This window comes from Bufo gargarizans, chromosome 1, assembly GCF_014858855.1.
Source record: "Bufo gargarizans isolate SCDJY-AF-19 chromosome 1, ASM1485885v1, whole genome shotgun sequence".
NCBI lineage: Eukaryota > Metazoa > Chordata > Amphibia > Anura > Bufonidae > Bufo > Bufo gargarizans.
In genome coordinates this window covers 243,501,013-243,528,831 of record NC_058080.1, presented here as the reverse complement: position 1 = coordinate 243,528,831, position 27,819 = coordinate 243,501,013, and positions in this window count along the sequence as shown.

Genomic DNA, 27,819 nt, shown 5'->3' with positions numbered 1-27,819 from the left:
GGTTTGAATTAGGCATTTGAAATACAGCCATTTTGTGCAAATATATATTTACTGCAGGCCTACAGAGGTTCAGGCCCTCTGAGATACTACCTCTACATACAGGGGTTTGAATTAGGCATTTGAAATACAGCCATTTTGGGCAAAAAAACTTTTATTGAGGCCTAGTCTGGTTCAGGCCGCGTGAGATACACCATTTACATACTGTCATTCTATTCTACTATTAATTAAACACCCATTTAGGGAAAGATCCTAAATTTAAAAAATATGAGGAGAGAGTCAAATAAGGGACATGGCCCAGGTCGTGGTGCTGCTGGTGGAGCTCCTGTTGCAGGGAGAGGATGTGGTCGATCTGTGCCAACTACAAGCACAAGTGAAACCCCTTCCTCAGGTGCGAGTAGGCGACAAAACCTGCAGTGGTATTTGGTCAGGCCTAATGCTGCTCTACGAATGGTGAGGCCTGAACAAGTACAGGCGATAGTAAATTGGGTTGCTGACAGTGGATCCAGTTCCTTCACATTGTCTTCCACCCAGTCTCATGCTGAAAGACCACATTTGACACCTGCAGCCGTTGTCCATCAGTCTTTCACCTCACCCCCTTGCAAATCAGCCATGCAGTCTGAGCCCCAAGTCATGCAGCAGTCTCTTCTGCTTTTTGATTACTCTGTTAGCAGGGTTTCCCAGGGCCATCCACCTAGCCCTGCCCCAGAAGTGAAAGAGATTGAGTGCTCCGCTGCCCAACCACTTATTTTTCAAGATGAGTACATGGGAGGACCATCGCAGCATGTCTCGGATGATGACGAAACACAGGTGCCAACTGCTGGGGCTTTCAAAAGTGTGCAGACCGACAAGGAAGTCAGGGGTGAAGACTGGGTGGAAGATGATGTGGAGGACGATGAGGTACTCGACCCCACATGGAATCAAGGTCATGCGAGTGACCGATGTAGTTCCGGAGGAGGAGGCGGTGGTCGCACAGAGCCACCAGCACAGCAGAGGAGGGAGCAGGGTGCAAAAGCGGAGCGGCCATCCTCTAGACACTACGCCTCCTACTGCCCACCACAGCAAGGGACCGAGCACACCAAAGCCAGCTCCAAGGAGTTATTGGCATGGCAGTTCTACAGACAATGCTGACGACAAGACACAAGTGGTTTGCACGCTGTGCAATCAGAGCCTGAAGTGAGGCATAAACGTTCTCAACCTGAGTACAACCTGCATGATCAGGCATTTAAGTGCAAAGCACGAGCTGCAGTGGAGTAGACACCTGAAAAACCAAGAAAGGTCTCTGAGGTGTCTACTGCACCTGGCACCCCGCAAACAGAAGATCTGCCAGCAACACCAACACCTGGGTCACCAAGCATCTCCACAATGTCCCACGGAAGCTCTCCATATCCCAAATGCTGGAGAGGAAGAGGAAGTACCCATCTACCCACCCGCGATCCCTAGCTCCCAAATGCTGGAGAGGAAGAGGAAGTACCCCCCTACCCACCCGCGATCCCTAGCCCTGAATGCCAGCATTTCTAAATTACTTGCCTTTGAAATGCTGTCATTCTGTCTGGTGGAGACGGATAGTTTTAAAGGCCTTATAGTGGTGGCTGTCTCACAGTACGTCGTGCCCAGCCGCCACTACTTTTCAAGGCGAGCCATCCCTTCCCTTCATAACCAAGTAGGGGACAAAATCAGGTCTGCACTGCACAACGCCATCTGTGGCAAGGTGCACCTGACTACGGATACGTGGACCAGTAAGCACGGTCAGGGTTGTTATATCTCCATAACAGCACACTAAGTAAATGCAGTGGTGGCTGGGCCTGAGGCGGATAGCAGTTTGGCGCATGTCCTTCCACCACCGAGGATTGCAGGGCGCTTCAGTTTGCCTCCTGTTGCTTCCTCCTCCTCCTACTCTGCTTCCTCATCCTCTACCAGCTCCTCATCCGGTCAGCGTCACACCTTCACCACCAACTTCAGCACAGCCAGGGGTAAACGACAGCAGGCAGTTTTAAAACTTATCTGTTTGGGGGACAAACCCCACACTGCGTAGGAGCTGTGGACGGGCCTTGAACAACAGACCGATGAGTGGTTTGTGCCAGTCAGCCTCAAGCCCGGCCTGGTGGTGTGCGATAATGGGCGAAATCTCGTACCAGCTCTGAGACTAGCTGGTTTGACTCACATCCCTTGCCTGGCGCATGTGCTGAATTTGGTGGTGCAGAGATTCCTTAGAGGCACAAGGCGAAGGCAGAGGACGAGGAAGAGGTCACCAACGCAGCTGGGGCACCGCCAGCACCTCAGAAGGCAGGGTTGGCATGGCCGAAATGTGGAAAAGCTTTGTCAGCACGCCACAACAACCAGCACCACCAGCTGATATGGAACGTCTTAGCAGGAGGCAGCATTTCACCAACATGTTGAAGCAGTATGTGTGCACCCGCCTACATGTACTGAATAACGGATCTGCCCCCTTCAACTTCTGGGTCTCCAAATTGGACACATGGCCTGAGCTTGCCCTTTACGCCTTAAAGGTGCTGGCCTGCCCTGCAGCTGCAGTACACGGCCCTGCAGGGTGAGGCGAATGGTGAGGTCACAGGGGTAGTTACTAACCGAGGGTTGTTTTGGTACTCACAGTCATTTATATACCCTGGGCAGACGTACAGCAGTGATGTAGAGTCTGGCACAGGGGTCCTCTGGGGCACTCTCTGTATATAGGAACCAGGCCGGGTGGTAGTTAAGGTGCCCTGGATGTTGCAGGTTTTAATGTGCCGGTGGCAAGATCCCTTTAAGTTCGTGACGCCAGTGCCGGTAACAGTGGCACACCGATTTATTGGAGTAATAATGGAGGAACAGACGTTGCAGTAAACCAAAACTTCTGTTTACTGAAACAGTTAACTATTTACAGTCTTTTAGTCAAAGTTCCATATGTCAGCAGCAGTCACAAGCAGGCATTACAACGATTGGCAGGCACAATGTTCTTGCAAGATACTCAGAGGGTTAAACACTTACAGATCAGGCTGCACTTTTCATCAGAATCCTGTCTGTCTCTATCCCAAGGGCCGTATGCCCTATAGCTGGCTTTATCCTTGGTTAGGGAAAACTTCCTCAGGTATATGTCTCATTGCTTTAAATAGATCCTTCTGCCCTTCCGCTCTGTGGTTCAGCTGGAATCACTTTTGCTCTACTCTGCACTGTTATTGGAACTTCAGGTTTCGCAGGAGGTAGCTTCTTCTCCTGGTGGCAACTAGAAGCCTGGACTATCTAGCTGCATATCAGAAGCTGATTCCCACCTGATTCTATTCTATTGCTGGGTGACATGAACCCCTTTTGCCGTTAATGCACTCCTGCTGTGCCTGGGTGACAGGGGTCTAAATCTCTCAAAATCCTCTGTTCTATTGCTGGGTGACATGAACCACCTTTTGCCGTGAATGAACCCCTGCTGTGCCTGGGTGACAGGGGCCTCGTTCTCTCAAAATCCTCTGTTCTATTGCTGGGTGACATGAACCCCTTTTGCCGTTAATGCACTCCTGCTGTGCCTGGGTGACAGGGGTCTAAATCTCTCAAAATCCTCTGTTCTATCGCTGGGTGACATGAACCCCCTTTTGCCGTGAATGAACCCCTGCTGTGCCTGGGTGACAGGGGCCTCGTTCTCTCAAAATCCTCTGTTCTATTGCTGGGTGACATGAACCCCATTTTGTCGTGAATGAACCTCTGCTGTGCCTGGGTGACATAGGCCTCGTTCTCTCAAAATCCTCTGTTCTATTGCTGGGTGATATGAACCCCCTTTTGCCATGAATGAACCCCTGCTGTGCCTGGGTGACAGGGGCCTAAATCTCTCAAAATCCTCTGTTCTATTGCTGGGTGACATGAACCCCCTTTTTTAGTGCCCTAGATTGAAATAATTATTATTTTCAATTGTCAGGTGACATTTTACCATTTTTGGCATATACAAACCCCATGCTGTGCCTGGGTGACAGTGGCCTAAATCTCTCAAAATCCTCTGTTCTATTGCTGGGTGAAATGAACCCCCTTTTGTCGTGAATGAACCCCTGCTGTGCCTGGGTGACAGGGGCCTAAATCTCTCAAAATCCTCTGTTCTATTGCTGGGTGACATGAACCCCCTTTTGCCGTGAATGAACCCCTGCTGTGCCTGGGTGACAGGAGCTTAAATCTCTCAAAATTCTCTGTTCTATTGCTGGGTGACAAGAACCACCTTTTGCCGTGAATAAACCCCTGCTGTGCCTGGGTGACAGGGGCCCAAATATCTCAAAATCCTCTGTTCTATTGCTGGGTGACAAGAATACCCTTTTGCCGTGAATGAACCCCTGCTGTGCCTGAGTGACAGGGGCCCAAATCTCTCAAAATCCTCTGTTCTATTGCTGGGTGACAAGAATCCCCTTTTGCCGTGAATGAACCCCTGCTGTGCCTGGGTGACAGGGGCCTAAATCTCTCAAAATCCTCTGTTCTATTGCTGGGTGACATGAACCCACTTTCGCCGTGAATGAACCCCTGCTGTGCCTGGGTGACAGGGGCCAAAATCTCTCAAAATCCTCTGTTCTATTGCTGGGTGACAAGAACCCCCTTTTGCCGTGAATGAACCCCTGCTGTGCCTGGGTGACATGGGCCTCGTTCTCTCAAAATCCTCTGTTCTATTGCTGGGTGATATGAACCCCCTTTTGCCATGAATGAACCCCTGCTGTGCCTGGGTGACAGGGGCCTAAATCTCTCAAAATCCTCTGTTCTATTGCTGAGTGACATGAACCCCCTTTTGCCGTGAATGAACCCCTGCTGTGCCTGGGTGACATGGGCCTCGTTCTCTCAAAATCCTCTGTTCTATTGCTTGGTGACATGAACCCCCTTTTGCCGTGAATGAACCCCTGCTGTGCCTGGGTGACAGGGGCCTAAATCTCTCAAAATCCTCTGTTCTATTGCTGGGTGACATGAACCCCCTTTTGCTGTGAATTAACCCCTGCTGTGCCTGGGTGAAAGGGGCCTAAATCTCTCAAAATCCTCTGTTCTAATGCTGGGTGACATGAACCACCTTTTGCCTTGAATAAATCCCTGCTGTGCCTGGGTGACAGGGGCCTAAATCTCTCAAAATCCTCTGTTGTATTGCTGGGTGACATGAACCACCTTTTGCCATGAATGAACCCCTGCTGTGCCTGGGTGACAGGGGCCTAAATCTCTCAAAATCCTCTGTTCTATTGCTGAGTAACATGAACCCACTTTTGCCGTGAATGAACCCCTGCTGTGCCTGGGTGAAAGGGGCCTAAATCTCTCAAAATCCTCTGTTCTATTGCTGGGTGACATGAACCCCCTTTTGCCATGAATGAACCCCTGCTGTGCCTGGGTGACAGGGGCCTCATTCTCTCAAAATCCTCTGTTCTATTGCTGGGTGACATGAACCCCCTTATGCTGTGAATGAACCCCTGCTGTGCCTGGGTGAAAGGGGCCTAAATCTCTCAAAATCCTCTGTTCTATTGCTGGGTGACATGAACCCCCTTTTGCCGTGTATTAACCCCTGCTGTGCCTGGGTGACAGGGGCCTAAATCTCTCAAAATCCTCTGTTCTATTGCTGGGTGACATGAACCCCCTTTTGCCGTGTATTAACCCCTGCTGTGCCTGGGTGACAGGGGCCTCGTTCTCTCAAAATCCTCTGTTCTATTGCTGGGTGACATGAACCCCCTTTTGCCGTGTATTAACCCCTGCTGTGCCTGGGTGACAGGGGCCTAAATCTCTCAAAATCCTCTGTTCTATTGCTGGGTGACATGAACCCCCTTTTGCCGTGTATTAACCCCTGCTGTGCCTGGGTGACAGGGGCCTAATTCTCTCAAAATCCTCTGTTCTATTGCTGGGTGACATGAACCCCCTTTTGCCGTGTATTAACCCCTGCTGTGCCTGGGTGACAGGGGCCTAAATCTCTCAAAATCCTCTGTTCTATTGCTGGGTGACATGAACCCCCTTTTGCCGTGAATGAACCCCTGCTGTGCCTGGGTGACAGGGGCCTAAATCTCTCAAAATCCTCTGTTCTATTGCTGGGTGACATGAACCACCTTTTGCCGTGAATGAACCCCTGCTGTGCCTGGGTGACAGGGGCCTAAATCTCTCAAAATCCTCTGTTCTATTGCTGGGTGACATGAACCCCCTTTTGCCGTGAATTAACCCCTGCTGTGCCTGGGTGACAGGGGCCTAAATCTCTCAAAATCCTCTGTTCTATTGCTGGGTGACATGAACCCCCTTTTGCCAGTGAATGAACCCCTGCTGTGCCTGGGTGACAGGGGCCTAATCTCTCAAAATCCTCTGTTCTATTGCTGGGTGACATGAACCACCTTTTGCCGTGAATGAACCCCTGCTGTGCCTGGGTGACAGGGGCCTAAATTCTCTCAAAATCCTCTGTTCTATTGCTGGGTGACATGAACCCCCTTTTGCCGTGTAATGAACCCCTGCTGTGCCTGGGTGACAGGGGCCTAAATCTCTCAAAATCCTCTGTTCTATTGCTGGGTGACATGAACCCCCTTTTGCCGTGAATGAACCCCTGCTGTGCCTGGGTGACAGGGGCCTAGTTCTCTCAAAATCCTCTGTTCTATTGCTGGGTGACATGAACCCCCTTTTGCCGTGAATGAACCCCTGCTGTGCCTGGGTGACAGGGGCCTAATCTCTCAAAATCCTCTGTTCTATTGCTGGGTGACATGAACCCCCTTTTGCCGTGAATGAACCCCTGCTGTGCCTGGGTGACAGGGGCCTAAATCTCTCAAAATCCTCTGTTCTATTGCTGGGTGACATGAACCCCCTTTTGCCGTGAATTAACCCCTGCTGTGCCTGGGTGACAGGGGCCTCGTTCTCTCAAAATCCTCTGTTCTATTGCTGGGTGACATGAACCCCCTTTTGCCGTGAATGAACCCCTGCTGTGCCTGGGTGACAGGGGCCTAAATCTCTCAAAATCCTCTGTTCTATTGCTGGGTGACATGAACCCCCTTTTGCCTTGAATTAACCCTTGCTGTGCCTGGGTGACAGGGGCCTAAATCTCTCAAAATCCTCTGTTCTATTGCTGGGTGACATGAACCACCTTTTGCCGTGAATGAACCCCTCCTGTGCCTGGGTGACAGGGGCCTAAATCTCTCAAAATCCTCTGTTCTATTGCTGGGTGACATGAACCCCCTTTTGCCGTGAATGAACCCTTGCTGTGCCTGGGTGACAGGGGCCTCGTTCTCTCAAAATCCTCTGTTCTATTGCTGGGTGACATGAACCCCCTTTTGCCGTGAATGCACTCCTGCTATGCCTGGGTGACAGGGTTCTAAATCTCTCAAAATCCTCTGTTCTATTGCTGGGTGACATGAACCCCCTTTTGCTGTGAATGAACCCCTACTGTGCCTGAGTGACATGGGCCTAAATCTCTCAAAATTCTCTGTTCTATTGCTGGGTGACATGAACCCCCTTTTGCCGTGAATGAACCCCTGCTGTGCCTGGGTGACAGGGGCCTAAATCTCTCAAAATCCTCTGTTCTATTGCTGGGTGACATGAACCCCCTTTTGCCGTGAATGAACCCCTGCTCTACATTGCTGACAGGGAACTTAATTTAGTGAAAACATCTGTTACTGATCGGAAGATGCGCGACTACAAGCTCACGCTGATGATGGCAGGTGCTGACCTGCCCTGCAGCCAGTGTATAGTGTGAACGTGTGTTTAGAACAGCAGAGAACATTATCACAGGCTGCAGCCAATGTGCACAAGCTTACGTTTATTAAAATAAACCAGGACTTGTCCGTACCTTGTGCAGAATAGACATTTATACCAGCCTCAACCATCCATTCTTGTACTCAAGTGCACTTATTCTTTGTTTTATTTTGTTATATGTCCCAATATTTTGGGGGATACCCCAATTTAAAAATAAAAAATAACACAAATCAGTGTTGGCTACCTATTCCTCCTTCACCGCCGCTTCCACCTACACCGCCACGTCAACCTGTACCGCCACATCCACCCATCCACCGCCTCCTCAACCTTCTACTCCTAAATCCAGATTGTTATTTTTTCTGTATTTTATGTTATTTTAAGTCATTTCCCCATTGACTTCATTGAACTTTTTTTTCAAGTATGGCCGAACTCGTCGAATCCGAACATCCAGGTGTCCGCTCAACTCTTCTTATGAACCGTGTCCTTTCCATGAACTCTTTCGGCCTATTTTAAAATACATACAAAATGGTAAATATAGCACACATGGCCTATTATATCTCAAATCCACTATAATTAGGATATTTTTATATAAGTATGGCAGGCTGGATTCCCAGCCTGCATTTGTGGGAGGGGCGTAGGGTATTTAGCCGGCCCCACGCTCTCCTCCCAGGTGTCGGCATCGCGGCTCGTGCAGTGTGACGTCTTACCTGTGCGACTTCCGGTTCCGGCTCCCAGCTCCTGCGTGTAGCGGCGACCGCGTCTCCCGGCTTCGTCCATCTCCTCTGCGGCGTTGGTAAGTAGGCTCCGTGCCTCGGTTCCTTTACAGGTCGGGTGTTTGCGCGGCCGCAGTCTGCCGCGCGCCTCCACGCATTCCTCCGGGCCTGAGGGGTCCGCCGCTTACTGCCGCCCGCATCGCGCATGACCACCCGCTGCCTCACATTCCAAACCGGCCGGAACGACACGCCTCCTTCTCCGCCCATCTCCCGCCCGCTCCTGCGCCGCTTCTCGGGACCGGTCCCTGTCATCACTCCCCCCGCCCGGGCGTGGGGGTCCGGTCTTGGGAACACGTGGCAGGGCAGTCTGGGTGTCCATTGTGGGTCTGTGGCACATAATTGCCCTGTGTATGTGTGCATCAGGAATAAACTTCCCAGATTGGCAGACCCTGCAGCGCCGGGGAATGTCAGCAGATATGAACTCTGTCCGGCACAGACATTCGGACCACTGGGCGCCCCTGAGCCGTTCGTCAGGAGGCGCACCGTCTCTGCCATATTTTAACCCCTGCCGCGCCTTTCCTCTCGGGGGGCTGACTGCGCGTTCCGACGCCCGGGAGCACCCCACTGGGAGCCCGGATGCATTCCACTAAGTGACGCCCTCCGGCCTTGTGGGGGTTGCAGCCGGGCTCCGCGCCGGGGCGTGTAAAATATCCGTGTCCGTCCCCTGATATGTTTCTCTTTCGTGTCCTGTCACCTGAGTAAGTTCTCGTCATGTCCTTTTCACTCTTCACGTCCTGTCACCTGATACGTTCAGGTCCGTTTTCTTGTCTTATCACCTGATACGTTCAGGTTCGTTCCTGTCTTGTCACCTGATACGTTCAGGTTCGTTCCTGTCTTGTCACCTGATACGTTCAGGTTCGTTTCGTGTCTGGTCACCTGATACGTTCAGGTTCGTTTCGTGTCTGGTCACCTGATACGTTCAGGTTCGTTTCGTGTTTTAGTCACCTGATACGTTCGTTTCGTGTTTTAGTCACCTGATACGTTCAGGTTCTTTTCGTGTCTGGTCACCCATCATGTCAGGTTCTCCTCATTTCGTCACCTGATACGTTCAGGCTCGTCTTCATGTCCCGTCACCTGATACGTTCAGGTTCATTTTGTGTGCTGTCACCTGACTTGTTCAGGTTTTCCTCTTGTCCAGTCACCTTGAATCCAGGCTCCCTTCCTGTCCAGGTCACCCTTCATGTCCGGCCACCTGATACGTTCAGGTTCGCTTCATGTCCTGTCTCCTGTCACGTTCGGTTTCACTTCATGTCCTGTCACCTGATACGTTCAGGTTCTTGTCGTTTTCCGTCACTCTTCATGTCCTGTTCACCTGGCACGTTCAGGTTTTCATGTCCACCTGCCCTGTCAGGCCCCGTTCTTGTCTCCTTCCCATCACGCACGGATTTTCAGGGCCGGTTGCCTGACACTCCCACACTCACTCACTTCCATGGCCATCCCCGTTAGGGCCTTCACCTGTCTTTGTCACACCCACGTTTCAACTTGTCTCTCACCATCCTGCCACGCCGCCTTTCCTGCCTCAGGTATACATAGCACGATCAGGCTCTTCACCTCTCACACGCGGGTCCCGTGTGGCTCTCCGTTGCTGCCATGCGCGGGTCATGTCGCCTCACTGGCCGTCGCTCTGGTAGGAGTCCACTTTGGCGTACGTTTGAGGCCTCATCACCAGGGGCATCTCGGCCTTCGGTTTGTTTCACAGGACCCAACTCCTTCCAGTCACCTGTCAGCCAGCTCTTGCTTCTTCTTTTCCTCACGCACGAAGGCCTTTTTGTTTTTCATGTTTCATCTTTCACTTACCTTCATTCTCGTTTTTATCTTGCCATCACGGCTTCACAAGGGCCACTCGGCCATGGCACCGTCTTCTTCTTCTCCAGCAACCCATCTCCTGGCACACCATGGGGTCTTCAGTCCGATCAGCCGGCACGTTCCATCACTCTCGTGTAATTCCTGACCCGCTCAGGTTGTCATTTCTTTCTTCCCCCATTCAGGTCTCGTTCTTTTCCTGATCGTCATCCGCGTAAGTTCCATTTTCAGAAATTTTGTTGGTATACCTCTCCACGCAGGTACCTGTTAAATTTCCTCCTCGCTCACCAATCCCAGGTTACGAGGTGCAAGTCTCACCCTCCCTGCGGACCTTCCCGGGTTCTTTCTTGCTCATTCCCAGGTTCCCCTTTTCCACCCCAAATTCCGCTGGGCCCAAGGTAAGAATTTTATTTTTTTTTTTTTTTTTAATTTCGGTTTTTCCCCCTTTTGGGGGTTCTCTTGCATGAGTTTGTCTTTTCAATCCAGATCCTCCCAACAGGGTCCGACCCAAACGGCGTGCCCTCTCCCCGAGACCATGTCCCACGTTTCGGACATTGAGGACTCAATGTCCATTCCTGAATCAGCGGTCTCCGAGGCAGCCAGCCGCGCGTCCTACAGACACTGGACCGTCCCCAGGCTGGTCGCCGAGCTCAAAAGGAAAGGGATCCGCCACTCGGCATCAGCGCGAAAGGCGGAATTGTATCGCCTGCTCTTTCCCCAGTCACCCAGGGCTTCCGAACCACCCGGAGCCACTGAAGACCTGGTCTCCATGTCAACGATTCAGCTCTCCTTAACCCAACTCCATGCAACCATCAACAACCTGGCATCTTCCATATCGCACATCGACTCAAGGCTCCAGGCCGTCGAGAACACGATTGCCACACCTCCTCCTCCCGCTGAGCCCGAAGCTGTTCCGTCAACCTCCTACGCCAACACCCCAGGTACGAGCCTTGCTTCGCCCGACATCGCCCCCGCTTTCTTCATTCCAGAAAACATCAGGCGGGATATCCTGGCAGGGAAGGACATCAATTTGGCCGCCATCCTGATCTCCACACATGACACGGTCGAAAACCGGACAATCGCCTGCGGTGATGTGTCAGTGGTACTGAGGTCCAAGGACGTCCGCCTAAACAAGAAGCTAACCATCCCTGAGTTTATGCTGACCTTCAGCCTGTACCGGGACATCGTGTGTTCCATTCATCCCCACCGCAGGGAGGAACTGGACATATACATGTACAAGGTCACTGAGTTGGGATACAAATATGGCGGTTCCGCTTTTTATGAATACCACCGGTCCTTCTCCGCCAAAGCGGCAGCAGCGTTCCTCCAGCACCAGCATGTCACCAACTGGGCGGTCTTGGACATGGAGATCTTTTGCAGGCATTTCGCCGGGCTGAAATCCCCTGCTTGTGCCGGTTGCCAGTCAGTTCTCCATTCGTCTGACTGGTGCCCCCATGTCCCTAACCCATCCCCGGCCAGGCCTTTGTTCAGCTCCGGAGCGCAGAAACCCAACCCCGCCACGGACAAACTAGGTCGTCCCATCACCTTCCTAGGGAAGAATCAAATCTGTAACAATTTCAACCTGGGTTTCTGCAGTTTCGATAAGTGCAAAGCCTTGCACATCTGCTCCATTTGTTTTAGGGCCCACCCTCAGTCCTCTTGTTCCCAACGCACGGCCAAACGCCCGTGACTAGGCGGGGTCAACATCGACCTGTTACTCTCCCTCCTCCAGCAACATCATGACCCCAGTTTTGTCCTGTTCCTCAAACAGGGTTTCACGGAGGGGTTCCATACAGGGCTAGTCACCCTTCCACAGTCCACTCATGAGTGCCCCAACCTTCTCTCTTCTCTTGCGGATCCCGGAGCGGTGGATGAACTGCTGGAGGCGGAGTTACAGAAGGGCTTCATGATCGGTCCATTCGCTGAGTCCCCTTTCCCGGTGTACCGAGTCAGCCCCATAGGTTTGGTGACCAAAAAATCATCTAATAAAAAGAGATTGATCTACGACCTGTCCGCTCCTCATGCGTCCAGCATCCCCAGCCTAAATTCCCTGGTCCCGTCGGACGAATTCTCCATGCAGTACTCTTCACTGGACGAGGCCGTGGAGCTCATCTTACAGGTCGGGGCAGGAGCTTGGTTGTCAAAAGCGGACATCTCCGATGCCTTCAAGTTACTGCCTATCCTGCCCCACCTGTGGAAGTTCTACGGCATCAAATGGAGGGCGAAGTATTATTTTGCCACCCGCTTGACGTTCGGGTCAAAGAGCAGTCCTTGGCTCTTTGACCAGTTCGCCCAAGCTCTCCACTGGGTCCTGGTCAATCACGTCCACTGCCCGAGGGTCATCCACTATCTGGACGACTTCTTGCTCATTGAGCAGCCTGAGCATGCCCCGGACAGGCTGGTCAGCCTCCTCAGCCTGTTCGATCGCCTGAAAGTTCCGGTGGCCCCAGCGAAGGTGGAAGGCCCCTCCAGGGTAATCACCTTCCTGGGTATCACCCTGGACACAGTCAAAATGGAGGCCAGCCTTCCCCTGGACAAACTAAGCAGGCTAAAGGACTCGGTGGCCAGGCTTGTGGGTACCCGCACGGTGTCAAAGTTGGAACTCCAGTCTCTGTTGGGGTCCTTCAACTTTGCCGCCAGGATCATGCCACAGGGCAGATCATTCACCGCCGGCCTGCTCAGACTCCTCCCAACAGCCTCTGATCAGCATGCCCTCATTTACCTCGGACGCGATGCGTTGGCAGATCTGGCCATGTGGTCCCTATTCTTGTCCAGCTGGAATGGCATCTCCCTCTTCGTTCCTCAGTGGGACGATGCCTCCCCCTTGGTTTTCTCTGATGCTGCGGCTTCTCTCGGTTTCGGGGCCATCTGCGGGGACCAATGGTTTGCGGGCCCTTGGCCCACGCAGGTCTCTTCGGACCAGGAGGCTGCCAGGTCCTCGCCCCTACTCGAGGTCTACCCCATAGTCGCAGCCGCTCTCATCTGGGGGCAGTCATGGAGCAATAGGCCGGTGCGTTTCATGACCGACAACCAGGCAGTCGTCGACATCCTCGCCAGGGGTAGGTCCAGTTCACCGAAGGTCATGCGTCTGGTCCGTAAGCTCACCTGGCTGTCTCTCCAGTACAATTTTCATGTCACCTGCAGACACATAGAGGGAAAGAAAAATACTGCAGCCGATGCTCTGTCCCGTTTAAATTTCAATTTGTTTTTTCAGGTCATGCCGGGAGCACAGAGAGTCGGGATCAACCCACCAGGGTTCGAAGCCCTGATCATGGATTAGAGGAATACATTTCCGCGGCCCACGGTCTCATCCGCAGGTCCCTCTCGGTCAATTCAGCCCGCAACTATCTCACGGGGTGGAACACCTTCAGGCGGTTCGCACACCTTCATCCCAGGGGGGACAGGGACAGAGTCTCTTTCATCCTGGCCTTCCTGGCATACTGCCACAAAGAGCTCCGATTGTCCCACAACACCATCAGACTTTACCTAGCAGGCATCCAGCACCACCACATGATTAGTCACCCCAGTCATACCTCTTTCTTTTCCTCCCAGGCGGTCAAGGCGGCCTTGAGAGGCATCCAGAAGCTCTCTTCTCCTCCCACTCCCTCCAGACAACCAGTCACAGGGGACTTATTCCAAAAAATTTCTGGCGCCCTAGATGGCAGTCCTTTTGGCCCTTTCCGAAGTCTGATCCTCAAAGCTGCCCTCTATCTCAGCTTCTATGGGTTCCTCAGGCCTGGGGAATTCTGCTGCACCTCAGCCCAGAACCCAGGGCCAGCGATCAGCCAGCTAAGCCGTAGTTCAGACCACTTCACCCTCTCTCTACTTTCCTCCAAAACCTCCCAAGTCGGTCCACCGGTCCAGATCGAGTATTTCAATTCGTCCAATCCTTGGTGCCCAGTGTCGGTATTCAATCAGCTACTCTCCATTCTCCACGAGAGAACTCCCGACAGCCCCCTACTGCCTTTTCCCGTGCTTCCAATGACATCCGCGCAATTCATCAAGCACATTCGCTCCATAGTTTCAGGTCTGGGGTTCCATGGTGCCTCCATCTCCGGCCACTCTTTCCGGATAGGGGCCGCATCCGCAGCTTCCAAACATGGCGTTCCCGCTCACGTCATACGAAAGATGGGACGATGGCAATCCACATGTTTCTCCCGTTACATCCCACATCCACGGGTCGAGATCGCCAAAGCTTTCTCCAGTTTGGTCTTATAAATTCTCATTTCAATAAACAGCCTAAATCCATGTTTTGCCCCCTTTTTTGGCTACCCGCGTCACATGGCTAAAGGCACACCACCAGCCAGTTAGGTCCCACCACGTCCGGTGTCTCCTCCTTCGTTCCCACACTCCCCCCGGAGCCTTGACCACAAGTATGGCAGGCTGGATTCCCAGCCTGCATTTGTGGGAGGGGCGTAGGGTATTTAGCCGGCCCCACGCTCTCCTCCCAGGTGTCGGCATCGCGGCTCGTGCAGTGCCCCACCCGACCCTCCCTCATCTCCAGTCTCACCCTCAACTCAGACTCCCCGGGTTAGCCCCCTTTTTTGGCTACCCGCGTCACATGGCTAAAGGCACACCACCAGCCAGTTAGGTCCCACCACGTCCGGTGTCTCCTCCTTCGTTCCCACACTCCCCCCGGAGCCTTGACCACAAATGTTATATACCTATGAAAAGGCACAACAAATTCCCCTTTATTACAATCTAATCTATTGAAATAAAATTGGATTATATTGGAATGTCAAAAGGGCTTTTCATATGGGTTCCTTCATGAATATAAGTTTTTGTTTAAATTGTTCGTTACTTTCATGAAGATTTATGAGGTCCCTGGGAAAATTGTCTGGCATGAAACTGGTCCTTGGTGCAAAAAAGGTTGGAGACCACTGATATAAGCAGTACCATCGACATCTTCCCCAGGCTTACCATTTTTCAGGATCGTGACATCCAGTGTCCGGTGTTCCTAAAATGAACTTCAACAGAGTTAAGCCTTTCTTCAAATACATGACAACTACGTTGGCGTTGTGCATTGCAAGAATATTCATAGGCAATAGGTGCCTTTACCTGAGTCCAGATTGCTTCATTGATGAAGTCTAATATGGAACTCAGTCTTTTCAGGAGGTTGATTCTGATGATCAGCCGATCACAGGAAAGGTCCACAATGAGTGTGGGATGTTTAATTACTTTCTTGCCTATTTTAAATTTTAACCATGCTGTACCTCTTACCTGCAAAGCGTCTGCGCCTACACTTATCAAAGAGCCATCAAACGATTTCAATCTCGGCCTCTTTGCTATCACATCCATAACCTGTTGGAAATAACTATATGACAATATAGTGGCTTGTGATCCCGTGTCAAGTAAACCCCTAATTGGCCCAACAAGTTCATCTTGGAGATAAGAATTAACAAAATATCGGCTTTAACCTGAAACAAATCACATAAGAAATTAGGATGTTCACTCATCTGACGCTTTTTGAGGATTTGATCATTTTGCAGCTATGCGACTTCTGGATAAACACAGACATTCTTACTGCACGCGGCAGCAGCCCCCACCTTTGGGGAAAACAGGATTATATCACAGCTTACAGACGGCAGCCCACAGATTGACGCTGAGATGACGGGATCACTCATTGGAGAAGACACATTAGTGCACGAATCTACATGGTTAGACTGCAACATAGACAACACATTAGACACCTCCTCTTTGGCCTCAATTTTAGGGTAAAAAACGCTGCAAGGCAATATAGGATTAGGAATCACATTAGATTCTTCTACAACCAGCTCGGTAGTCTTGCGTTGGGCTGGTTTCTGACGCCGCCCTGTCTGCTTTATAGGGCTGAGCTGGGACCTGCAGCCGCCCCTAAAAAAGGCTCAGGTTGTTTTTCGATGGACACCTGGGACATCTTATGAACTATTTCGCTTAATTTAGCCACTTGATCTGCCAACTGATCAAACCGATCATTTGATTTGTGCACAGTTTATTTTTTTGGATGTACCCTTACTAGAGATGGGTGAACGACTTCTAGGTGAAGTAGAGGGTTCAGGCCTAGCTCGCTTCTGTTGTCTGTGCCTGTTATTCCAGAACCTGTACCCCGGGGGATCCCTATTGTAATATTGGGGACGGTAGTTAGACCTTTTATCACCATTATTATCCCCCTCTGACCCATTAGCGCTATGAGGTTTTGTTTGCTTGGGTCCTACCTGTTGTTTCTGGGTTTGTTGGATACGTTTTGTTCTGGGGATATTGTGTATCTTCTCTCACCCATAGCATGGCACTCACTGATGTTATACAGTGAAGTGGCAACCGTCACCAATCTGTCCAAGGGAGCTTTAAGATCGAGATCTCTAGCTAGGCTAAATTTAATTTGCATAGGCATTGCATCATAAAACAGTTGTTTGAATTCCCCAGATTCCCAATTTGGGGACCTATATGCTAACCTATAGGCATTTTAAGGATAGAGAGGAATTCCCGGGGACTTTGATTGGGTCTACATGTGAGTTTATAAATATCACGTTTTGCAGCAGGAATAGTCCAGTAAGGGCCAAATTCTAATTTCACCTCGTGTAAAACATCCTGCCAATCCCGGTTCCCTGTCTCTGAAGGAAATAAAGTAGTGGTGATACTTATTTTCAAATGCCAATGGTAGAAATCTGATCCTGTCCGCATCAGAATACAATTTTAAAGATTCCATGGTGGACTGGTACAGCAATTTCAGGAGAACCTCTCTTAGAGAATTTAGGTAGGTACAGTGGCATTACAAAATTTAATGATACTCGGGGGAACTCTGATCCCTTTCTGAACACTGAGCATTTTTGTTTCTAGAGACCACCTCAGCATGTGACGGTCATCTGGAACTCTCATTCCCCTTGTGAGCAAACTCATGCCTGCGCGGTGGGGAATGAGCCACACCTTTTTCCACATCACTGTCATAATCACTCATACTCCGCTCACTTCCATCGTACCCACTTGGCACAGGTGACTTAACCCTGACATCCCTCTCTAGGTGAAGGTGTGGGGGGACACTTCTATGGCCTTTGGCATCGCTAGCGCCTAGTAAGGCGGTTACAGCTTGAAACGGCTGATTTTATTGGATTAATGCATCCTGTGTAATGATGCCATCACCCTCGGGTGGCTTAGGGTCTCGGATGGATTCCGCTTTAAGAGTTTGTAAAGATGACATATCTATATTTTGGGGCGTGAGACTTGGAGGATCCAAAAATCTCTCATTTATCAGACAGATCAATTTCAACATTGACAGTATGGCTTAGTCTGTCTGTTTGCTGAAGTCTGCAATAAGGGAAGTCTGCCTCCCTTTTTAGTTGATGATAGGCATCATGGCTAAGATCGAGATCACGTTTTAAGTCCTTGATTGATTCTTTTGCAGATTCTAACTCTGTTTCTATACAGGATATACAGACCTACATGTCTGTTATATGCATATTTCTACTCTTTAAAAGGGTACTGACTTCTAGTATTGCATATAGGACTGGTGGCAAGATCTTTAAGAGGTGTTGGTCTTTGCTAGCATTACTTTTAAGCACAGAAAAATAGGTTAGATGTCTCCTGACTGTACCAAGTGATGTCCATATTTCCACACATTCTCTCTTGGCTTCTGCCTGCAGCTCACTTAATCATGCAGTTACATCCTGATCCAAACCCAACCATGAATTTACATATTCAACAATATTGTGGATTAACTGTTTCGGACTAGATGGACTACCTCCTGTAGAACCTGCTTCACTACTGGCTGCACTTATTTTCCCTACCAATAATTAGTACACAGATAGATGAACAATCTGGTCAGCCAAGAAAATTTCGCTATTTGCGTTTTACTATTTGCACAAATAATTATTGAATTAACATTCTCAGCAGTGCCTTCAATTTAAGTCGGGGATATAAAGCAAATGCTTTATATAAAAGATAGGATCAAAGGAAAAATTTCGAAGGGAATTGATCCTAGAGGTGGACATATAAAACACCTTGAAAAGAGATTGTAATTAATTTAATTATGTTGTGCAATCAGTAAAATAAAGTATAAGCGTCTATGCAAAAATATAAATGATTTATTATTCAATAATTCAGAATACAATCAAATCTTAATCAGTAGAAAAACTCAATAATATGCAATAACACACAGTGATATGCATTACCCAAAATAACAGAATACCAGCGTTCCATATCACTTCTCAAGTTGTGCCTTTTCATAGGTATAAAAATATAAATACAAGCTGTCTCGACCACAGTTATGAGATATAAAACTCAATAATGATAAGGACAGATACGAACTCTTGCTCTGCTCAAACTATGACTAATCTAGGATATCAGGTAGTATTGCTACATAAGTTATAAATTATCAAGCCTGATACAGACTATGGAATTGAAATATTCCAATCAGAGATTCTCTCTTGATATCAATATTGGATCTTTAATTCAGTAATATGCATCTTTACTGAATAGTGATAATATTAATGTAGTACATCTAACATTACACATCCGCAATAAAGCGGGGATTTTCCTAAATATCAGGCTAATTAATTCAATCAGTACTACACATAATAAAGTGATACATTACCTGAGAGTGCAGAGTCTAAGAGAAGTCAGCTCTAAGGTCTGTTCTCATAAATGGGATTTTCTCCTGGGGTCTCTCCTTTCTTTGTTTCTCTGAGTTTCTGTGTCTTCTGTTGCTCCCTCTTGTTCTTTCCTGTTGCTCTTCTCTCCCTTCATGTGTGTGTGGTTTATGATCACAAACTTATCAGTTAGACACACCTTCCTAACTTAGAGTTTTCCAATCATTTTCAGTTAGGCGTGTACATATGATAATGACTGAGATGTCACTGTATCACCCAGAAGGCATTTCAGCTGTTGGTGCAATGTTACATATTCATACCTAGATGGCACTTTTGCATAAGCTACTCGCATCATCACTATTAAGGGTTAACTGTCAAGGTCTGATTTCTCTTACATTCCATACACATAATATATGGAATCCTAAATCAGAGCTAAGGGATTATTTTTCACACAAAAACTAACTAAAACACAGACTTTGTGGTTATATTTAGACTTTTCCCATACTCTCAGATTTATGTACCGATAAGAATATAATGGACCTTGTACTCTCACAGATATTTGTGTCTCCTCTGTTACACCAATGGGTGATCTTCCCTGAAGGAGGACTCATTAACAAAGTCTACACTTTAAATCCTTCTCATCACACTTTAGGAGTGTATGCGTTCCTAGTGAGAAATATATAAGATAATACATGCATTGACATCCTTCATAATATCCAAAACAATACATATACAAAACAATACATATGTCTTTATCTTATAATAAAACTTAATGTTCATTATATGTATACATACATCACAGATTTTCTGCTTCATCAATAGACATTAAACCGTATGGGTAATTAGCACCATAGAGTCTAGAGAATAGACTCTATGGTAATAAATTTATACTGGTACTTCTTATAGAAAATAAACCTTATAAACCATGTCCTTTCCATGAACCTCTTTTGGCCTACTTCAAAATACATACACAATGGTGAATATAACACAAATGGCCTATTATATCTCAAATCCACTATAATTAGGATATTTTGATATAAATGTTATATATCTATGAAAAGGCACAACAAACAAAATCATACATTGCATAGCAACAAACAAGTCAACAATTACAACAAGAAAAAAGATGGCCCTGCTCACAAGAGCTTACACTCTATGAGGAGATAAGGGTGACACACAAGATAAAAAATGTTTGTTTTGTACAATGTCTCAGCCATATTAACAAAATAGGGGAGTAAATATAAAGCTGTATGAGCCAGTCACCAGCATAGGGGGTAGTAGATAATGTCAGCTGTATGAAAAGACGGCAAAGACCATAGACAACAGAGGTGAGCAGGAAGAGAGACAGCACGTGTGTACTGTGAGAGCTGTCTCCTTGCACAGCTGATTGGCGGGGGTCCTGGATGTTGGACCCCCACTGATCTAATATTGATGACCCATCCTGAGTAAAAGCCCAGACTACCCCTTTAACCTTATTTCTCGGGGTAGGGCATTCCAGCGAACTGCTGCAGCTTGAGAAGTCTTGGAGGCGGAAATTAGAGGTTTGGATTATGGTAGTTTTAGTTGTAAATCATTGGTTGAATGGAGAGCAGGATTAAGGTGGTAGACAGAGATGAGGGGGAGATTTGGGGGGGGGGGTGCAGCACTGTGGAGAGCTTTGTGGGTGAGAATGAGCAGTTTAAACTGAATCCTGTACTGTATGGACAACCAATGTAATGACTGGCACAGGGCAGAGGCATCAGAGCAGCATCGGGAGGGAGATCCATGTGGTGCCGAAATATGGTTTTGGTTTTTGACGCAATAGTGATATCATATGTTACACAGTGTATACATCGAAGTGAATGGGTCCGCCTCTAATATGCAAAATAGCGGATCAGATGTGGAAAGCAACATATGGCTGTCTGAATGAGCCCTAAGACTAATAAAATGAGCATGTGTCCACTCTAACTTTATATAAAAAGAAAGCCCCATGTCCCACAAACAAACAAAAAAAAAAAAAACATTTTGGGGTAGAATGAGAAAAGAAATGGTCATGAAAGGGTTAAGATTTAAAAAATTCACCAAAGGTTATTTCAGAATAATTACCTGAGCCTGAGATGACCACAATGTGGCTCACAAACTGCTCCTATATTTAAGCTGACATAACACTAGGATTAGGTTAGTGCCAGAACACATATATTGGACTGTGCTCAACCGTAAAGGGGTTTTCAGGGAATAATTAACTATTTCCTATCGGCCCCGAGCCTGCATTGCCCGTTGACAGATTCATACTTACCTGCTCATTCCGGTCCTGCGCACTGGATCTTAATAGTCTATCTTCCAGTTTCCGGCTTGATTTATTTCAGTCACGGGATGGACATTGTCACCTGCGCTGCTGCAGCCAATAACTGGCTTCTGTGGTGACATTCCTTGGGGACCAGCTGGAAAAGAAACAAGGTAGAGACTGAAAGGAATAGGAGCCAGCATGCAGGTCCAGAATGGCAGGAAGCAGGGCAGTATAAATCTGTCAATAGGCAATGAAGGCTAGAGGCCAATAGGAAATATTCATTCCTGTAAAACCCCTTTAAGTAAACATACTATTCTGTGATATTAGAAACTAGTTCATTGACAATTTTTTTAAAAAGGGTCACACATGAAAGCACGCATGGTGACAGAGAATGTAACCCTTCCTCACTGTAGGTAATATTATACAGGTGGCATAATGAAGCAATGACATTATAACAGGTAATATCAGTGACATGTCTACTTTAAGACTCCAAAACTGATGTCACAAGCAATGGCAGTTTTATAAAATGAGTGTGGGGAAAGGGAGTAGCCAGACCACCAGTGGAGCAGTGGTCCACACGCTGCAGGCTCTGTAGCGGGTGATGATGCTGAGCAAGAAATCAACAGTGCCAATGTCATTAGGTTGCTGACATCACTACTAATTCTGTCATTAGCGAGAAGGTTGTCAGGGACATGGGCTGTTGGGTAGCTTATAGGGCACCAAAGCATGTGGCAACATGAAGTTAATGATGTCACAAGACAGTGATGTCACATAAGGTGGTGACATGTCGTTAATGATGTCGCATAGATACTAATGTTATAATAGGCACTGTAAGTGACATTTCCTGACTTACCTCTCTAAAGGCTCATGAATGGATGGTGAAGTCAGTGGTGGTAATGTGGCAATAGAGTGATGAAGTGCTGTCAACACTGTACACTGAAAAATAATATACTGTGCCTGAAGGTGGAAAAATACACACTGAAATCTGCAAGTGCATATTTTTAGGTTCATTCTAATTTTGGTGCAGTTTTTATTGTGGAATTCGATGCGGGATTTCTGCTCTGATTATGATTTCCCATTGAAAACTATGGAAAAACTGGGCTTGACAAAATCCACAACACATCAGGTAGATTTTTTGACTGGACAAACTTAAAGGTTTTTTTCCGAGTCTTTAAAGGGTGCAGGCGAGTGAGTGAAGGACGCTCGCCTACTGCCGTCCTTCACTCACTGCGTCTGCGCCTTATACTAAAAAGGACGGCGCAGGCGCAGGATTTGCGGGGCACGGAGGAGACCGAGGATGTCGATCACCTTTACAAGGGCGTGCCAAACAGTGAGAGGACGGAGCCTCTAGGTGCTGCAGCAACGGCCCTCTAGCACCTAGAGGCTGATTTGCATATTATAAAAGTCATTATTTAGCGCGAACGGTGGCAGGCAGGGAGATATAAGTCATACAGTTATGTTCTGCTGACATCGCTAATGTCAGACAGCTACATAACGATTTTTCTGATGACAGAAACCCTTTAATACTCTGGATAGGTCATCAGCATCCGATCAGTGATGGTTCGACACATCAGCTGTTTGAGAAGTAGCTCAGTAGCGCTGCGGCCTTCTCTTAGCTTTTCTTTTCCTAGGCCAGTGACGACAGGTTCATGTGTCAGGTGGCCTAGGCGCAGCTCAGTCCTATTCAAGTGACTGGGTCTGAGCTGCGATACCAAGCACAGCCGCTATATAATGTACGGTGCTGTGCTTGGTAAGCAGGCAAAATGCTGCGGTGCTTACTGAAGCGTCAGTGCCTTCTCAAACAGCTGATTGGCGGGGCTCCCGGGAGTTGGACTCTCACTGATCAGATACTGTTACAGTTGAAAAGTCTTGAAAAACCCTTTTAAATGGTCACTAACTTTTCACACAACTTTACATAAATCAATAGTACAAGCAGACTTTGTAATAGTAACATAGTAACATAGTTTATAAGGCTGAAAACAGAAACAGAAATGGCTAGTTCTCATATTATCAGTAGGGATGAGCGAACTCGAACTGTATAGTTCGGGTTCGTACCGAATTTTGGGGTGTCCGTGACACGGACCCGAACCCAGACATTTTCGTAAAAGTCCGGGTTCGGGTTTGGTGTTCGTCGCTTTCTTGGCGCTTTTGTGACGCTTTCTTGGCGCTTTTTGAAAGGCTGCAAAGCAGCCAATCAACAAGCGTCATACTACTTGCCCCAAGAGGCCGTCACAGCCATGCCTACTATTGGCATGGCTGTGATTGGCCAGAGCACCATGTGACCCAGCCTCTATTTAAGCTGGAGTCACATAGCGCCGCCCGTCACTCTGCTCTGATTAGCGTAGGGAGAGGTTGCGGCTGCGACAGTAGGGCGAGATTAGGCTGATTAACTCCTCTAAAGGACTTGATTAATCGATCGATCTGCAGCTGTGCATCATTGAGCTGCTGAAATTCAATTGCTCACTGTTTTTAGGCTGCCCAGACCGTTTGTCAGTCACTTTTTTCTGGGGTGATCGGCGGCCATTTTGTGTCTTGTGGTGCGCCAGCACAAGCTGCGACCAAGTGCATTTAACCCTCAATGGTGTGGTTGTTTTTTGGCTAAAGCCTACATCAGGGTGAAGCTGTCACACCAAGTGCATTTAACAAGCAATAGTCTGTTTATTTTTTGGCCATATACTACATCAGGGGCAAGCTGTCACCAAGTGCAATTAACCCTCAATGGTGTGGTTGTTTTTTGGCTAAAGCCTACATCAGGGTGAAGCTGTCACACCAAGTGCATTTAACAAGCAATAGTCTGTTTATTTTTTGGCCATATACTACATCAGGGGCAAGCTGTCACCAAGTGCAATTAACCCTCAATGGTGTGGTTGTTTTTTGGCTAAAGCCTACATCAGGGTGAAGCTGTCACACCAAGTGCATTTAACCAGCAATAGTCTGTTCATTTTTTGGCCATATACTACATCAGGGGCAAGCTGCGCTCGTCACCAAGTGCATTTAACCCTCAGTAGTGTGGTTGGTCAAGCTGTCACACCAAGTGCATTTAACCAGCAATAGTCTGTTCATTTTTTGGCCATATACTACATCAGGGGCAAGCTGCGCCTGTCACCAAGTGCATTTAACCCTCAATGGTGTGGTTGTTTTTTGGCTAAAGCCTACATCAGGGTGAAGCTGTCACACCAAGTGCATTTAACCAGCAATAGTCTGTTCATTTTTTGGCCATATAGTACATCAGGGGCAAGCTGCGCCCGTCACCAAGTGCATTTAACCCTCAGTAGTGTGGTTGGTCAAGCTGTCACACCAAGTGCATTTAACCAGCAATAGTCTGTTCATTTTTTGGCCATATACTACATCAGGGGCAAGCTGCGCCTGTCACCAAGTGCATTTAACCCTCAGTAGTGTGGTTGGTCAAGCTGTCACACCAAGTGCATTTAACCAGCAATAGTGTGGTTATTTTTTGGCCATATCCCAGTCTAATTCTGTCACTAAATCCATACCGGTCACCCAGCGCCTAAATCCTAGGCCTCAAATTTATATCCCACTAAATCTGTCGTTACCGCTGTACTGTTGTGGCTGGGCAAGTTATTTAGTGTCCGTCAAAGCACATTTTTTGTTCTGGGTTGAAATACAATTCCCAATTTAGCAATTTCATAATTTAGTGGTTTCTGCTATATCAGAGCTATTTGAAATCTATCCCTAAAAGGGTATATAATATTGAAGGTGCACATAGGGTCATTCAGAATAACTTCACACACACGCTTCTGTGCATTTCCAAGTCTAATTCTGTCACTAAATCCATACCGGTCACCCAGCGCCTAAATACTAGGCCTCAAATTTATATCCCTCTAAATCTCTCGTTACCCACCGCTGTACTGTTGTTGCTGGGCAAGATATTTAGTGTCCGTCAAAGCACATTTTTTGTTCTGGGTTGAAATACAATTCCCAATTTAGCAATTTCATAATTTAGTGGTTTCTGCTGTATCAGAGCTATTTGAAATCTATCCCTAAAAGGGTATATAATATTCAAGGTGCACATAGGGTCATTCAGAATAACTTCACACACACGCTACTGTGCATTTCCAAGTCTAATTCTGTCACTAAATCCATACCGGTCACCCAGCGCCTAAATACTAGGCCTCAAATTTATATCCCGCTAAATCTGTCGTTACCGCTGTACTGTTGTGGCTGGGCAAGTTATTTAGTGTCCGTCAAAGCACATTTTTTGTTCTGGGTTAAAATACAATTCCAAATTTAGCAATTTCATAATTTAGTGGTTTCTGCTGTATCAGAGCTATTTGAAATCTATCCCTAAAAGGGTATATAATATTCAAGGTGCACATAGGGTCATTCAGAATAACTTCACACACACGCTACTGTGCATTTCCAAGTCTAATTCTGTTAGTAAATCCATACCGGTCACCCAGCGCCTAAATACTAGGCCTCAAATTTATATCCCGCTAAATCTGTCGTTACCGCTGTACTGTTGTGGCTGGGCAAGTTATTTAGTGTCCGTCAAAGCACATTTTTTGTTCTGGGTTGAAATACAATTCCAAATTTAGCAATTTCATAATTTAGTGGTTTCTGCTATATCAGAGCTATTTGAAATCTATCCCTAAAAGGGTATATAATATTCAAGGTGCACCTAGGGTCATTCAGAATAACTTCACACACACGCTACTGTGCATTTCCAAGTCTAATTCTGTCACTAAATCCATACCGGTCACCCAGCGCCTAAATACTAGGCCTCAAATTTATATTCAGCTGAATTTGAATACAATACATTGGGCCAAATAATATTTTTGTTGTTGTGGTGAACCATAACAATGAGGAAAACATCTAGCAAGGGACGCGGACGTGGACATGGTCGTGGTGGTGTTAGTGGACCCTCTGGTGCTGGGAGAGGACGTGGCCGTTCTGCCACATCCACACGTCCTAGTGTACCAACTACCTCAGGTCCCAGTAGCCGCCAGAATTTACAGCGATATATGGTGGGGCCCAATGCCGTTCTAAGGATGGTAAGGCCTGAGCAGGTACAGGCATTAGTCAATTGGGTGGCCGACAGTGGATCCAGCACGTTCACATTATCTCCCACCCAGTCTTCTGCAGAAAGCGCACAGATGGCGCCTGAAAACCAACCCCATCAGTCTGTCACATCACCCCCATGCATATCAGGGAAACTGTCTGAGCCTCAAGTTATGCAGCAGTCTCTTATGCTGTTTGAAGACTCTGCTGGCAGGGTTTCCCAAGGGCATCCACCTAGCCCTTCCCCAGCGGTGGAAGACATAGACTGCACTGACGCACAACCACTTATGTTTCCTGATGATGAGGACATGGGAATACCACCTCAGCATGTCAGTGTGCAGACTGAACAGGAGGTCAGGGATCAAGACTGGGTGGAAGACGATGCAGGGGACGATGAGGTCCTAGACCCCACATGGAATGAAGGTCGTGCCACTGACTTTCACAGTTCGGAGGAAGAGGCAGTGGTGAGACCGAGCCAACAGCGTAGCAAAAGAGGGAGCAGTGGGCAAAAGCAGAACACCCGCCGCCAAGAGACTCCGCCTGCTACTGACCGCCGCCATCTGGGACCGAGCACCCCAAAGGCAGCTTCAAGGAGTTCCCTGGCATGGCACTTCTTCAAACAATGTGCTGACGACAAGACCCGAGTGGTTTGCACGCTGTGCCATCAGAGCCTGAAGCGAGGCATTAACGTTCTGAACCTGAGCACAACCTGCATGACCAGGCACCTGCATGCAAAGCATGAACTGAAGTGGAGTAAACACCTTAAAACCAAGGAAGTCACTCAGGCTCCCCCTGCTACCTCTTCTGCTGCTGCCGCCTCGGCCTCTTCTGCTGCTGCCGCCTCGGCCTCTTCCTCCGCCTCTGGAGGAACGTTGGCACCTGCCGCCCAGCAAACAGGGGATGTACCACCAACACCACCACCACCTCCGTCACCAAGCGTCTCAACCATGTCACACGGCAGCGTTCAGCTCTCCATCTCACAAACATTTGAGAGAAAGCGTAAATTCCCACCTAGCCACCCTCGATCCCTGGCCCTGAATGCCAGCATTTCTAAACTACTGGCCTATGAAATGCTGTCATTTAGGCTGGTGGACACAGACAGCTTCAAACAGCTCATGTCGCTTGCTGTCCCACAGTATGTTGTTCCCAGCCGCCACTACTTCTCCAAGAGAGCCGTGCCTTCCCTGCACAACCAAGTATCCGATAAAATCAAGTGTGCACTGCGCAACGCCATCTGTAGCAAGGTCCACCTAACCACAGATACGTGGACCAGTAAGCACGACCAGGGACGCTATATCTCCCTAACTGCACACTGGGTAAATGTAGTGGCAGCTGGGCCCCAGGCGGAGAGCTGTTTGGCGCATGTCCTTCCGCCGCCAAGGATCGCAGGGCAACATTCTTTGCCTCCTGTTGCCACCTCCTCCTTCTCGGCTTCCTCCTCCTCTTCTTCCACCTGCTCATCCAGTCAGCCACACACCTTCACCACCAACTTCAGCACAGCCCGGGGTAAACGTCAGCAGGCCATTCTGAAACTCATATGTTTGGGGGACAGGCCCCACACCGCACAGGAGTTGTGGCGGGGTATAGAACAACAGACCGACGAGTGGTTGCTGCCGGTGAGCCTCAAGCCCGGCCTGGTGGTGTGTGATAATGGGCGAAATCTCGTTGCAGCTCTGGGACTAGCCAATTTGACGCACATCCCTTGCTTGGCGCATGTGCTGAATTTGGTGGTGCAGAAGTTCATTCA